At 35.4% G+C, this 17,176-nt stretch overlaps 1 protein-coding gene across 36 annotated transcripts in view; it reads left to right on the top strand.

Annotated features, from left to right (window-relative positions):
- NRXN1 (neurexin 1) overlaps positions 1 to 17,176 on the top strand; it is a 1,055,762-nt gene that overhangs the window by 1,034,924 nt on the left and 3,662 nt on the right. The window lies entirely within an intron of this gene.

The following is a 17,176-nucleotide window of genomic DNA, read 5'->3' as shown; positions in this document are numbered from 1 at the left end:
CTGCTTTAAATATTGAAGGACATAAAGGGAGAAATTGTAGTAACACCATAATAGTAGGGGACATTACCATCCATTGACACAAATGGATAGATCATCTAGACCAGAGGTGTCCAAACTGCCGCCAGCGGGCCAACTGCGGCCCATGATCCATTCTTAATTGGCCCACAGCAAATCCCAAAACTATATTTAGTTTACTTAAATAAACCAGGTGAGGCAATACGTACTTCACCTCGAGTGAGTGGCCTGGCTGTTTGTGTATTTTACCGCATATGGCCCTTGGTGAAAAACGTTGAAAAAAGTTTGGACACCCCTGATCTAACAGAAAAACAACAAGGAGACTGTGGCCTTATGTGACAGATTAAGTCAGATGGACTTAATTGATACTTTTAGAGCATTTCACCCAAAAGCAGTAGAATATACATTATTTTCAAGGGCACATGGAATGTTTTCCAAGCTAGATCACAAAACAACTTTAAGTAATTTTAAGAAGATTGAAATCAGCATCTTGTATGCAACTAGCAATCAATTATAAGAGGAAAACAGAAAAATACAAATACTTGGAAGATAAATAATATTCTACTAAACAATGAATGCCTTAACAATGAGATCGAGGAAGAAATCAAAAGATACTTTGAGACAAGTGAAAATGAAAACATAATGACACAAAATCTATGGGCACAAGCAAAGCAGTTTTTTTTTTTTTAATCTTTTTTTTTATTATTATTACTTTCAGGTGCACAAGACAAAGTAATACTTAGACATTTATCATTTATATCCCTCACACTGTGTGAACCCCCCTCCCCCCATCCACTATCCCTCTGACATCACACAGAGCCATTACATTTCCACTGTCTCTATTCCTAATGCTGTACTCCACTTTTTATAAGTATATTCATACATATATATATACATATATATAATTATAATTGGCATTCATTATTGTTCAGCTTCAGCTTCAGGTGTACAGTGCAGTGATCAGGCATCTACATCATCCCTGAGGTGGTCTCCCAAATGGGGCAAAGCAGTTTTAAGAGGGACATTTATAGAAATACAGGCATACCTAAAGAAACAAGAAAAATCTCAAATAATCTAACCTTATACTGAAAGGAACTAGAAAAAGAACAAATGAAACCCAGAGTGAGTAATGAAGGAAGGAAATAATAAAGATCACTGCAGAAAAAAATGAAATAGTGTCTTAAAAAATAGTGGAAAAGACTCATAAAACCAAGAGCTTGTTTTCTGAAAAGATAAACGAAATTGATAAACCTTTAGCCAGACTCATCAAGAAAAAAGAAGGCCCAAGTAAATAAAACCAGAAATGAAAGAGGATAACTGATAACTGATACCATAGAAATACAAAGGATTATAAGGAAACACTAAGAACAATTATATGCCAACAAATTGGAAAACCTGGAAGAAATAGCTAAATTCCTAGAACCATACAAACTTTCAAGGCTGAATCAGGAAGAAACAAAAATCTGAACAGACCTATATCTATTAACAAAATCAAAAAGTAATAAAAAAAGCTCTCAACAAACCAAAAACCCTGAACTAGACAGCCTCATAGTGACTTTTACCACACATTCAAAGAAGAAATAATACTTAGCCTTCTCAGACTATTCCAAAAAAATTGAAGAGGAAGGAATGCTTCCAAACTTATTCTAGGAAGCCAGCATTACCCTAATACCAAAACCAGATAAAGACACTACAAAGAAAAAAAATTATAGGCCAATATCCCTAGTGAACATAGATTCAATAATCCTCAACAAATAATAGTAAACCGAGTTCAGCAGTACAGTGAAAAGATCATACACCTCAATCAGGTGGGACCTTTACCAAGGATGGTTCAATATCCACAAACCAATTAATGTGATACATCACATAACAAAATGAATAAAAATCACAATCATATTAATAGATGAAGAAAAAACATTTGATAAAATCCAACATCCATTTATATATAATAAAAACTCAGCAAAGTGGGAAGAGAGGAAACATACCTCAACAGAGTAGAGGCCACATATGACAAAACCATAAATAACATCATACTCAATGGTGAAAAGCTGAAAGCTTTTCAAGGCTATAATAATCAAAACAGCATGGTACTAGCAAAATAAAAAAAAACAAACAAACAAAAACAGACACATAGATTAATGGAACAGAATAGAGAGCCCAGAAATAAAGCCATGCCTATATGTTCAATTAATCTATGACAAAGGACACATGAATATCCAATGGGGTAAAGACAGTCTCTTCAATAAATTGTGTTGGGAATACTAGACAGACAGATATAAAAGTATGAAATGGGACCACTTTCTTACATCACATACAAGAATAAACTCAAAATAGATTAAAGACTTAAAAATACAACCTGAAACTGTAAAACTCCTAGAAGGTAACATAGGCAGTAAACTGTTTAACATCACTCTTTGTGATTCTTTTTTTTTTTTTTATCTATCTCCTTTGGGAAGGGAAACAAAATAAAAAATGGGACTATATCAAACTAAACACTTATTGCACAGTCAAGGAAACCATCAACAAAATGAATAGACAACCTACTGAATGGGAGAAAATATCCACTAAGAGGTTAATATCCAAAATATATAAGGAACTAATACAATTTAACACCAAAAAAATAAATAATAATAATAATAATAATACAAATAATCAGATTTTAAAATGGGCAGAAGACCCAAATGGACATTTCTCAAAAGAGGACGTACAGATGGCTAACAGACATATGAAAAGATGTTCACTATCACTAATTGTCAGTAAAAAGCAAATTGAAAGTACAATGAGCTATCATTTCACACCTGTGAGAATGGCTATCATCAAAAATCAACAAGTGCTGGTGAGGATGTGGAGAAAAGGGAACCCTCATGCACTGCTGTCAGGATTGTAAATTTGTGCAGCCACTTTGGAAAACAGTGTGGAGGTTCCTCCAAAAATTAAAACTAGAACTACCTTATGACCCAGCAATTCCACTTCTGGGTATTTATCCAAAGAAATTCAAAACACTAATTCAAAAAGATGTATGAGATCAGACAATTAAGTTTGCAAACTCATACTAGAAAAAGTGCTACAGACCTCATTGCTGAATATCACTATGGTCACCTTTGAAGTACTCCCCTTAGGAAGCTGTGCACTGACACCAGCGCTTAGCCCACCCTTCAAAGTAATTTTGGAACTCTTTCTGAAATGGCAATCAGAGCTGTCGTTGCATAACCCTTGAAGTCCTGAATGTCATCAAAATATCTTCCTTTCAATATTTTTTTATCTTGGGCTAAAGAAAGAAGTCACTGGGGGCCAGATCAGGTGATTAGGGAAGGTGTTTCAACACAGTGATTTGTTTACTGGCTAAAAACTCCCTCACAGACAGTGCTGTGTGAGCTGGTGCATTGTTGTGATGCAAGAGCCATGACTTGGTGAAAACTTCAGATCATTTTCATCTAACTTTTTCACACAGCTTTTTCAGCACTTCCAAGTAGGAAACTTGGTTAATTCTTTGTCCAGTTGGTACAAATTCATAATGAATAATCGCTCTGATATAAAAAAAAATGGTTAGCAATATCGCTGCAACAAGTCCGCGAACTTAATTGTCTGACCTCGTATGCATCCCTATATTCATTGCAGCATTATTTATACTAGCCGAAACATAAAAGAAACCTAAGTGTCCCTCAATAGACAAATAGAGAAAGCAGTGTATGTGTGTGTGTCTGTGTGTGTACACACACACATCTATGTTGTTGCAAACAGCAAGATTTCATTCTTTTGTACAGCCAAGTAATATTCTATCTGTGTGTGTGTGTACACACTGTATATATATGTATACACACACACACACACATACACACACACATATACACTCAACAGAATATTACTTGGCCTTAAAAAAGAATGAAATTCTGCCATTTGCAATAACATGGATGGACCAAAAGGATATTATGCTAAGTGACATAAGTCAGAGAAATGCAAACACCATATGATTTCACTTATATGTAGAATTTACACAACAAAATAAATGAACAAACAACACAGAAACAAACTCATAGACACAGAGAACAAATTGATATTTACCAGGTGGGAGGGATATTGCTGGGATGGATGCAAAAGCTGAGTGGATTAAGAAATACAAATTGCCAGTTATAGAAACAGTCATGAGGATCTAAAGTACAGCCTAAGGAATATAGTGAATAATATTGTAATAACTATATATGGTGTCAGAGGGTCAGAACGATGACTTCATAAGTTATAGAAATGTCTAATCACTGTGTTGTACACCTGAAACTAATATAATATTGTATGTCAACTGTAATTGCAAAACAAATGAATATATAAAAACCCTAAAAAAAAGAATATTAATTTGCCAGGTTAAAAAAGAATATATTAAAGATGCCACTATAGCCAGAGACCATAAATAAACATTTTTTAAAAAAAAGCCTTGTAGAAAGAGAAGCACAATGCTGCCACATCTACAAGCACAGTGAAATGTTACACTTCATTGAGCATACCTTAGAAGTCAGGGTCTGAGTTCATATCCCCATCCAGCCACTTGCTGTGTAACCAGAAGCAGAACACTGGACCTGTGTGTAGTTGACTTTGTACATCTGCTAAATGGCATGAATAATGTTAAGTACTCATGATATGGTTGTGCTGATGAATAAGACAAGGCCTGTAGAGCACTTGGCACTAAGTGAGTCTGCCACATAGAAAGTTCGATAATATAAATCAGGTTTTATGAGCAGTCCTAGGTAATCAACTGAGTAAACCATGTCACAAACAAAAAGAAACCTAAATCTCAGGCAAGAAGGGAAAAGGTTAGTAATTGGCACTTGAACATCTAGAAAGTTTTAAAAATATTTCTGAATTCTATCAGCATAAAACTTTTCTCAGGATCCACTATGAAACTAGTAAGACGAGCAATATTTCATTTGGAAAAATTTAGGCTGCCAGGATGGGAGGAGGGTATATATCTGCTATTCTTACTGTTGGAGGGGGGAAAAAAATGCAGTTCTCTGCCCTACAGAGCTTTTTGAGAGAAAACGATTAGCTTTTCTGCCTGCTCATATAATCTGTCTGTTTTTCCCCTAAGACATTCAGGAACATTCTGGGCCACAAGAGTTAACCGGGCATGCCCACCACAGACACTTGCCCTGTGGTGGATGGCTTGTCTTCCGTGTTTCCCAATTCTAGGCTTGACATGCTTCCTTCTACTGGGCTCAGTGGGGAAGCTGTCTCATCTTTCACCTCAGCTATTTCACTTTCACCAAAAAGAATGTGATCTTTTCCCAACAAAAGAAAATTGAGACAGCAATATCGTCCTGACAGGAATATAAAAATGATCACCCAAAGTGAGTAAACCCAGTTTTAAAATCAGGAAAACTGGACACTGCCTCATTACCCACAATGACCTGGACTTACACAGATGCTGTGTGGGATCCTGGTTGAGGAACAGTGCACACGGGACCCAACATACAACGCTGCTGTTTCATTTAGATACACCTTGGAATTCCAGATCAGGTAAGAAGGGAGGAAAGAGAGAACTGACCCAACAATTTTAGAAAGTAAACCTAAAGCCTCATCAAGAGTTACTATTTCCGAGATAATAAACCTTGTGATCAGTTATGACCAAAGAGTGGTTTTAGGTGATTGATTTCAAGATACCTAACATACCATAATAAAATTTTGAAAGAGGAAGACATTTAATTCACACCCATAGGAGCTAGACAGCACTGATGCATTAAGAAACAGTGTTTTGCAGATAAACAGAAACAAGCTCCTCGTGCAGCATGACAAGTAATGGTCTGACACAACGCGCTCTGCATGTGAATGTTCATTTGCCACCTGAATTCACTTCCCTTCCCTGTGTACAGTGACTCTTGTGGAGCTTGACAGTCACTGTGAGACTGACTGAGCCATGCCGTACAGTACATATTGTAGAATTGTCCATTTGCTGGGACAGCTGCTTACTCAATACCTTTCATGTGGAAGACACAGGGGGAAATCCTCAGACCATCATTGTCTTTACATAGCACTTTCTCCTTCTCAGAGCACTTCCACCTGAGCTTGTTTATCCTCACCGTGATCCTGGGGGCTTAATAATGTATCACCATTATGTTTTGGATGGAAAAAATGTTGCAGGAGACAATGAATATCCAAGGATCACTCACCAAGTTAGGTGCAGTGCCTGGACTAGAAGCTGCTGTCCGATATGCTTTTTACCATTTTGCGTTGCTTTCTTAAGATTCTGTGGGAATGCAGACTCCTTTTACTACTGGGAAGAGCAGATGGGTGGTAGGAAGTGCAGTGATTCCAGAAGTGTCTGGAAAGGGTAGAATTAGATGGCTGCTTAGTAAAGAGGCCTCAAGTGTTCGGTTCTGCAAGAAAGGATAAAATTGGGAATACTAGCAAATTGTTCTGCAGTCATAAATGGAGATACATTGAATGTATACAACTGAAATGGACATACCTGAGTTCAAATTTTGGCTATGCCATTTATGAAGCCTAAATAACATAACCTCTTTGAGATTCAGTCTCTTCTCCTGTAAAGTCATGGTAACACCTACATCACAGAGTTGTCTTGAGGAATAAATTAGATAATTTGTGTAAAGTGCACAGCACAGAGCCTACCATATAATAATAATTCTAGAAAGGTAACAGTTGTTAACTTAATAAAATAAGAAAATAAATTTAAACTTTACAGTAAGTCAGAAGTCATAATAGCCATGTTAAACATCAGTTGACAATTAAATCATGTGAAAATACATCTACTAAGGGTAAATTCATGCACTATTTGAGAGGAAGTTAAGAAAGAACATTTTGATAATTCTACATATTTAAGTAAGTTAACCCTGAGGTATTATGAAATCTTTCCTGGAGCTCTTCAAATTCTGATTTGACCTATAAATTATGAGGGGGAAAAAAGGTGACTGTAGCTACTTCTTTCAGAGAATTGCAAGGAGTGCTGCAATATTCACATGCAACATACATGTGTACACACATATGCACACAAGCACACATGCATGCACACACATACACACATACACACACTCCTTATTACTCTAGCTATAATAATCATGGTGCAACTTTTGTCATCCTATAAACTAGTTCCCCCAAAATTCCTGGTTCAGATTTGAGGATTCCTTGCAATTAATCCCCTGTTTTTATGTAAAGATTGATTGTTAAACTTTCTACATGTAAAAGTGTGAAATGCATCGTAACAAAAGTGGTATCTGGGTGTATGTATTTTCGGGTATTTTAGTCAATGAGTTGCCAGAAAAAGAAGCTATTTTGCTAGGGAAGAGTTTAAGTAGAAATGAGTAATGGAGAGTGTCATCTACATTCAAAATATAGCTCTCCTCGCATTTTCTGAAATGTAATACATTTTGATGAAAAACTGACTCTCCAGGCTCCTTAGCTTTGAAACGGATTTTCTCAATTATTGCCTATGTGGCTTTTCTTCTGCTTGACAATTATGGAAAGTTTGACTTGACTGATAAGGCCCTTTTCAACTTTCTCACTTAATAGCAACAGGAATGAAAAGTGCCCTAGAAACTTCTGCTACTACTCTGCTGAATGTGAGAAAAGACTTCCAAGTCAGCTCTCAACTATTTGTAGTGCTGTGGTGTCAGATGATGTTGATATAAATAAGGCACCCAAATGAATCAAACCGAAGACTGCTAACTTGGTCCACTTTAAATAACTCAGTGAGTTACTCATCGGAATTAAGCACGTATTACTTGGAGGATTAGGGAAAATAAATGCAGATATGAAATTTGCATTGATACATGTTGATACCAATTCTCACAGAAAAAAATTGATTTCTGGTTTAACTAAATACATTTATATCATTTTACTTTAGTTATTATAGGGGTGGGAGTTAGGGAAGTATTAAGGTAAAAATATTTTATAAGAAGTATGCAATATTACTGCCAGTGTTTTGCCCACTTATTCCTTTTACTCAAAACTCTGAAATCAGAGGTCTCTCACACTTTCTGAATGGTTTCATCGACCCCAGTCTACTCGTGAAAATTTACAAACTTACAAAAATCTCTTCCTCTAATCAGTCAGAAAACACACAGTTAGTGTGTTCAATCTTCATTAGATGTTGGAAGGTAGGGAAAGGGTAGAAAAAGAAATAGAGTCACAGGAAACTATCAAAGACTAGCAAACTAGTCTGGAAGAGAAGAAACAACTCAACAGAAATAAAACTTAAGTCTTCTTGCTTCTGTTTTTGCCAGCTTCAGGCTATTCTATCTCATGTCTTCCTTCTTGAGAAATTCTCAATGTCTTTCCAGGGGTCACTCTAGAAGGCCTGGATCCTTCTCCTCCATAACATCTCATCCCAAATACCTTTTACTCAGAGAGCCCTTTACTGATGACCCTTTCTAAAGCCTCCCCCTTCGTTATTATCTCTCTGAGTACCCACTTTTCATGCCTTCTTGCATTACTGAATTTTTTAAATTTAAAACTGCCCTTTTAAATTTTCTTGTATTTTCTATTTCCAATATACTGTAAGTTTTAAGAAAGTAGAATCCATGGCTGTCTTGTGTACCTTGATACCCTCAACATCTTATATGGTACCTGGTAAATCATTGTTACTCAGTAAATATCTGTTGAAAAATGTTAATTAATTTTTTCTACTTAGGTTTTCCCATCTGCATTAACCAATGGTAACAACTTAGCATGACTCTTTCGTAGACCTTTCACTAGGTTCCTATAAACATATATAAAATACAATGTTGTTTTTTCTCTCTCACCTTATAAAAATGGAAGCATGCTATATGAACTGAACTTCTTCTCTTTTCCTAATGTGTTATGGACATATTTCAGGTCAACAGATTTAACTCTAACTACTATTTTTAACTCCGTTAAAATTGTAGATTGTGGGTGTGCCATAATTTGTTTAACCACAGCCTTGTTACCAAACTTCTGTTACCCTTTTTTTCTCACAAACATTATAACAAACACCCTATAGTATTTATAATAACACAATTATACCATTCCACTATTTCTTTCTTCTTTATTTCTTCAAATTTGTCAAATCTCCTGATTTATTTTGACTTCTGTTCTAATGAAATTGAGTATCTTGGCCTACATTTAATCACCCATTTGAATCTTCTGTTCTCCACTTGCCTATGTATATTTTTGTCCATTCTTCTAAGTGGGTTGTCTTTTTTTGTATCAACTAATACATATTCTTTGTATCTTAGAGATATTAACTCTTGATCTGTCATATGTACTACAAATATTTCTCCTCTTTTTCCTTTGCATTTTCACTTTGTTAGTAATATCTTTTTTCACATAAAATTATTATTTATAGAGTCAAATATGCTGGTCTCATTAGGTATGACTTCATTGTAATGGCCTATGATTTTTGTGTTAAATTTCATGTCTACCAAATATTTTCTCTCCCACAAAACTCATTCTGCTGTAGCCACTCTGGCTTTTGTTTATTTTCTGAAAAGCAAACCTTTTCCTTCCTCGAGGTCATTTCACATTATTATTCTTTCTCATTAGAAATCTGTTCTGCCCACTTTTCACTTGACTACTCTCCACTCATTTTCATGTCTCAGCATAAATGTGGCAAACTCAGAAAAGTCATTCTGAATCCCCAATCTAAAACAGAAACCTCTGTTCTACCCAGGCCTGGTACCCACCATTTTCCTTCATCACACATGTTCCAGCTATTGCCTTAAGTTTAAATATGTAATTATTTGCCATATGTCTCTTTTCCTCATTATATTTCCAGGTTTGTAAAGGCAGAGGTCAAGTGTGTTTGGTTATCTGTTTCATCCCCAGGACCTAGTACATTCAGTGCCTGGAATATCACTATTGCTCATCATATATTTGTTAACAGAGGAAGTGAGTCTTCTTAGAGAAAACTTCATAAAAGGGAATTTAAGCTACACCTTGAGGAATAAGTAGTATTCAGCCAGGCAGGAGGGAAAAGGTCGTAGGAGCCAGGCATGAAAGTGGAACTTTTAGAGGTGTATCATGGGGGAGAGGGGTTGGGGGACAGCAATACAACTATTACTGAACCTTCCTTTGAGAAAAATCGAAGACACATTTGAGTAGGTAGTGGTGAGCAGACTGAAGAACCATGAGAATAGTAGCCATGTTGATACTTTAATAAATACCATGACACTTTCAAGGATTCTAATAAAATATGGCACAATGGTCATGTAAAGTGTTTATGAAGACTGCAGATGACTAACCTGTAGCCACACAGTTTACAAAGTATAGAGTAATTAAAGAACAGGCTTCTGTAAATGCCATGATGCTATGGTTTCCCCCAGCGATGAGGGAGAAACCTATTAGGTGCATTGTGTCCCAAGTCACCCAGGGTGTGACTGTCCATTGTCTTTTCCGTTTCATGTGGAGCCATTTGAGATAGTAGCCTATCCTAGTTGGTCCTCTCTGTCTTCCAGGCACATGAAGAGTTTTTCTGTGTCTAGTAACCCTTCCCATGCAATACCTAGATTTCTGGTGAAGAAATGATCTGCTCAATCCCACAGTGGTGGCCCCTGCACCTCCCTTCAAATATGTGCCTTGATGGCTCTGAAAGTCGTAGTAGTAGAGGAAAGTGTTAGACCCAGCACCATGTGGATGGGAAAGGCTTATTGATTTCCAAGTTCTTTCTGAATCTCCAATTCACTGGAAGGGCTAAGATGTGTCAGACATATCCTCTTGTAAGACTTTTATCTGACCTGCAGGAGCAAACTTCAGAATGTGCAGGGCAAGGGTGGAATTACAGGGAAGGGAGGGATTTCAAACATCCAGCACTCATCACCTCTCTGTAAACCACACTGTGAAGCAAAATTAGTGCATGACATATAAATCATTACTTACCTTCTTTCTTGCAATTGTGGCATTTAAACATGTACTCTTGTAAGTGGTTACATCATAGTTCCTTCTGACCTACATTGTACTGAAGCACTAAAATGGAAAAAAAAAAAAATTTTTTTTTTCAGATGGGGTGGGGGGAAAATTGTGCTAATCTCATTCACAAACGTCCCAAGGGCCTACAATTCCAATTTTATTTTCACAATATTAATAAAACTGGGTACTGGAAAAGTCAAATCTTTCCCCGTAAATCTAAAACCATGTTCAAGGCTATCCTAGAATTATAATAATTTCCACAGGTATTAAAACACAGTACAGAACTGTGGTCTAATAAGATCATCTTAGGCATCTCCTTTTCCTAGGTGGGGTGGAGACAAATTTAAAATTGATTACTTTTAATTTATGATAAAACCACAAAGACTGGTCAAAGACTCTAAATGAGGAAAAAAATCAATAAATGCATCTTGCCAATAGTTTTTAAAAACAATTATAGTAAGACAGGATATATAACAATTCCAGGTAGCAGAAATATATATACCTAAACTTACATTATAGAGTTTTATGATCCTTTATATACCCCTCCTGATTTGAAATATATAGCTCATATTCCATTTTTATATTGGTATGTTTTATTCTTCATTATTTCTTAAGAGTAGCAATGTCTTACAAAATTTTTTTCCTTAAAACGTAAAAGCTGGGTTTTCGGTGTCATCAGTACGTACTAGTGAAACTCTTGCCTCATCCTTGATGTGACAGTCATGTATACACTAACAGTCTGTATTGAAATAAAACCAGCAATAAAAATTCCCTGGAAACTACAGTCTCACCCTACACAGCTAACTTTGGAAGCAACATAACTATAATAAGATTACAATGAAAGAACAGCTCATCCAAGAATACAAGATAGTTTCATAAAAATGACAATTTGAGTGACAAAAAGAGCATCCGATGGCGTGGTTATAGCCTTGGTGAACTCTTCAATGGAAATATAAGGTACAACCATCATCCACCAAACCCTCGTTCTAGGTGACAAAAATTAGGACTTGAAGCATCATTTCTTGCTCAGTGTGTCAAAAAACTAAATCAAGCGCAATTTTATTTTTTAATAACAATATTTGATTTCTGTGTTGCCAGTCTCAGAAAGAATAACCAAAGGATGCCAAAGGCTTTCCATTGCAAAGTAAAACCTCTTTGGAAAAGGTCATGAATGCTCAAAAATGTGCCTTTCAAAATGCATAGTAATTTAGAACTTTAGTTGTGAATTATTGTGCTAAGTAAATATGGGCTTTGTACTCTCTATTTGCATATACTAAAGTTATGACTAGGTACAATCAAATGGTGGCAAACAGATAAATATAGCCTCCAATGCAAAGCTTCATGGCTTAATGTGCTCCTCACATCCCAATCTGCATAATAATTTTTAATTGGTAATAATTCTCTTGATAAAGCCTATAACTTTATTCTGTAAACAAGTTTAGAAAGTTAAATTTTAAAGTAAAGCATGCCAGTATAAAACACAAAGACCATGTTCTGCTGAAACAACTCCATGTAGACCTTTTTGCCAGTCACGACTATTTTATATTATCCTTTGAAATTAGGAACTTGGCAGTAAGTTTTGTCACTCATTTAACACCTTGGTGAGTAATGCCCCTACCACAAGAAGCAAAGAGTCCTGACCGCTGCTGGCCTGAGTTTCTTCATTTACCTGAAAGTAGGCACCATGTTCTCTGAGGGCTGCCTTCAAGGATAAGTCATGAGCTTGCAGAGGGTCACAAGGCAGAGTTACAGAGGGGGACGATATAGGAAGAAGAACAGAGAAGAGCACAGGGTTGATGACAGAGGGCCAGAGGAGCTGGTAAGAAATGATACCTGCTACAAACAGTTCTCTGTACTACAGCCTAACGTGTCTCTTAAACATATTTGTCCCATGGTGTTTCTTAACTGGACTTAAATTAGTTCCTATTTGGGGAAAGGATGTTCTTTCACAGATATAGTGCCCAGGACTGTCTAAAATAAAGAAAAAAACATACATCAGGATAATTTCTTTTCCTGTTGTGGTAGTTTAAAATAACTATCTCAGCAAATGTAAGGATAAGTTAAAATTTTAAATATTTCACTTTTTAATTTTTTATGCAAAGCAACAAATGCATGCATTCTTTTTATGTGACCAGGCACTAGGATATGTCTTTTGTACTTACTGTGCATTTTCCACAATGAATTATTATCTGATAGGAGTAAATTGGTTTTAAGGTATAATGTGGAAATATGTTAATAACTATTCTAACACTGGAAAGGCTATGGCTACCTAAGTAATCCCTATTAGAGAATGAAAAACTAGAAAATTCATAGAGCTAGCACATAGGATTCTTGATAAATCTGGGCCAAAGCAGACCATGTGAAAGAACAGAGATCATCAGATCTTGCCAAATGAGAGTGAGAGAGAGAGAATTAAAAATCAATTTTCATCTGTCCTTTAAAGGTAGCACTATCCATACATGAGTCCCAGGATTATTTCCATAGCCACTTGGCTGAAAAGTGGCTTTTATGAAAGAGGTTAAAACCCTTGTGATAGCTCTGTCCTTGCCAGTTCAATCAATAGCTCCTGAATCACCTGGGTAAAAATGCCAGCAAAAATCAAAAGCCTTCATATCGCCATTAAGGTGTTCGTATGTGCTTTCTCCAGATATAATAGACTGAGCAGTCACACTCCATTCTAGTTGACGCTGAGGGGTAAAGTGATGTCGGGCATCCTTGAGTAAAATGGTGATAGAATTACGTGGTGAAACTTCGATAAGTAAAATCATCAATTGTTGTAGTGTTCACATAAATTGTGTGTAATTCACAATGATTTTTACTATGTGAATTAAATAATTGAAATGGAAGATATAAATTGAAGTCAACGCTTAGGATATTCCATCTACTTGTGTGTGTGTGTGTGTGTGTGTGTGTGTGTGTGTGTCCTAGCCGCAAACTGAAACACACATCTACCACCTAAGTTGACTATTTGCCTATTTCCAGTCATACTGAGTAACACTTAAGTGCCCTGGCTTATTCAATGCCTATCATCAGTCCTACTGAAGTTTTCCATTGACCTGGGCTCTTGGTGCCTCTGGGCCCAAAGTAAAGAATGAGCTACATTATGTTTCTTTTACCTGCAAATCTGTTAACTTTTGAACAGTCAAGGACTTACTGCTAATCTGTCTGTATTCTGTGCTTTCAGCTCCCCTCTTTTGTTATCTTTTACCCGTTTTTTTTTTTAAGTATTCTCATCACATGTTGGGACAAAGAAAGGATAACCGAGTGAAAGTAAATTGTAGTTCCTTTATTCATTTTTTAGCACTGCTGAGGAAAAAACATACAATTGTTTTAATTATTTAAAATGTCTGATTTAGTTTCTGATGGAGTATAAAGGGAATGTAAAATTCTCAAATCCATGAAATATACGAATTGCTTATGGATTTCCCTGATTAAATTCCTTTCTTCACATTGTCATAAATGGATAAGAGTTAACTACTTTTTATGTAAAATTTTAACCCAATTTTATAAGAAAGCATTTAATTTTGTCAGCTACTTATACTAGTCTCTATATTTAAATTAATATAAAATTTCCTCAGATTTTTCAATATTCTTCAAAATGGACCATCAATGACAATCAACAAATGAAGCCACATTTATAGTTCATTAATATATTTAAATTTCTCTAACCTTTTATAGCACATCTGGGAGAGATGTCCTAGGAACACGTTAAGTGTCTCTTAGCAGAAAAAAATATATCACTTAGCCTTTGTAAACATAAACATAAAAAATATTAAATAATAAATTAGGTATAGAAGCACTGCATATTCCAAACAGACCTATAATAATACCTATGCTGGTTATTAATTTTTTAATGTGAATCAAGGATAAAAAGGATAAAAAGTTTCTTCATTGGGTTTTGGCGGGGTTTTGTTGTTGGTTATTTTAAAATACAAAAACAAAAAACATGATATTTAGAATCTTTATTTGCATATGGGTTAGAGATGTTTTTAGACCTGCATGTGACGTAAGCAACATTTTGGCTGGACTTGCATAAAAAGACAAGTATTTTCCTTAAGCAGGAAGTGTTATCAAATGCCTTTATGGAAAAATTGAAACATTTGAGGTTTTGAGTTTGGTCCTTACATTCTTATTCTAGTTTTAACATTAAATCGTTGTTAGTGTGTTACTTATACAGTTGTTGTGAAAACATAGTCAGAAATATTTGAGCAAATTAAGATTAAATTCTTGGATAAGATAGTGCATTTGTGATTCCAATTCCTAACTGAGAAAAAATGTACATATATATTCTTAATATAGAACAATTTAATCCTGCATTCCATTAAAACTCTCAAGCCATATCATGAGCTATATGAATAGAGTTTTAACTCCATTCTCCCCATTCTTTTCTGACAGACAAAGTGAGATAATTATGAAAATGTGCTTAAAATGAAAGCATTCCATTAGATGTGGGGGGGGGAGATTTAGGTAACATTTAAATAAAATCCCTTTTCAGCTCTTGGGACACCATGGTGAAAGAATACTCAAAATGAGCAAGTAGAAAGGTGTCATTTAGTGAAAGTTAGCAGCTGAGCTAATTGGCAGACTTTAGCCATGATGACTGTATTTGAAAGAGAAAGTGCTGCCTTTGGTTTGTCAGGTGGTAACAGAGTTCCTGCAGTAGGTTCTATTCTCCTTGAGAGGAAATTAATTTCCTGTAATCAAATGCTGTGGATTACAGTCTTTGTCTCCTTCTACCTTGGCCACAGAAGCAACTCCAAAGCTTTTTATTCAGCAACATTGCACGGGCTTTTGGAAAACAAGCAGTGACATATTCAGCATAGAAAGGTTTCACCTGCTACCTTTTGTGGCTCCAGAACACAGCATATTGCTGCTTTGAAACTGAAAGCTATTACTTTGTAAGTGACGATATTTGTAAGGCTTTATTTGGGGAAGGAAAGGAATGTGACAGCAAGAAATCCACCTGTAGGCAGAAGTCTTGGTGATGTTTGAAAGCTGAATTACAAAGCAGGGTAGAACTATGATTGATAAATGATTCCCAATTATTAATAGGAACTTTTGTAGAAAGATTTTAAAAACTAATTAATAGTAGTGAAATAAAAACACTATTTTAGTCTTCTTGAATTGTTCAATTTCTGGGGTGTGTAAACACACACACACCACATATATACACATACATATCTATCTGATATATATATATATATATATATATATATATATATATATATATATATACACACATATATATGTATATATATATATATATAAAATCTAGCAATTATTTAAATTCATCCTGCATAATTTATAAAGAATAATATTTTGGAAATTATAGCATTTTTAATCCATACATATGAAAAGTAATCTTTTTTGTAAGACAAGGGAGAGGATAGAGATTAAGAGAAAGACAGAAAACACAATCCATGGAGAAAAATGACCTAGGGTCAGAGAGGAGATAGAATCTTATGTCTCTATAGTTCCTACTCTTTTAAATTGTTTCAAATTTGTTAAAGTGTATTATGTAGAGGAAAAGAGTCACCTCTTTCCCTCCCCTGGTCAACAAGCCAAATCGCAGGACGTTTTCTCTCCATCTGTGGTCAATTCCAGTGCCTGACAAGGCCTTGGAGAAGACATTAATGTACCCTGTAATCCCTTTCTTGTATCCAAGGAAGAGCTTTTATACTCTTTATACTTTGGAAAAATTGAATGAGGGTTTTGCCAGTTGAATAAAAGTGGGCTAGCCATTCCCTTATCATATATTAGGTACTAACTAAATTTTGACTCCAGAATATAAAACTGAGGAAAAATGTTTTCTTACTTTATCCTCTCAAATTTAGTTTTGGTGATTTCTCAACCACTGCCAATGAATGAATAACATACATATGTATGTAAACAAATACACTCCAGCAGAAAAGGAATGAATCTGTTTGAGACTAAAATCTCACTTCTACAAGCAGGCAATTAGACAATTCAAAATGCCTGGATTACCTTATTGTCTAATACTGTAATCATTTCTGTAGGGGACAATACAATTGCTTAAATTATCCTAAATTTAGCTATCCTGATTCAGAGTCTAGAGTTAGCCCTAAGTGTTCTATATATCAACATCAATTTGATTCTTAAAGTGATAACCCTTTAATATTATAAGATCAGGTCATTAAGATTTTACTTTCCATGTTGGGTTATGGTTTTTCACCTAACACATCAACATGGCCCTTTGGAGGTACAGGGCGCTTATTTGAGGCTGCACTTATAAGACCTTGTTAACAAAATGGATCTGAGAGAAAGAAAAAAAGGC

The sequence above is a fragment of the Rhinolophus sinicus genome, linkage group LG05, assembly GCF_036562045.2.
Source record: "Rhinolophus sinicus isolate RSC01 linkage group LG05, ASM3656204v1, whole genome shotgun sequence".
NCBI classification, from domain to species: domain Eukaryota; kingdom Metazoa; phylum Chordata; class Mammalia; order Chiroptera; family Rhinolophidae; genus Rhinolophus; species Rhinolophus sinicus.
This window is presented reverse-complemented; position numbering and strand designations above follow the sequence as displayed.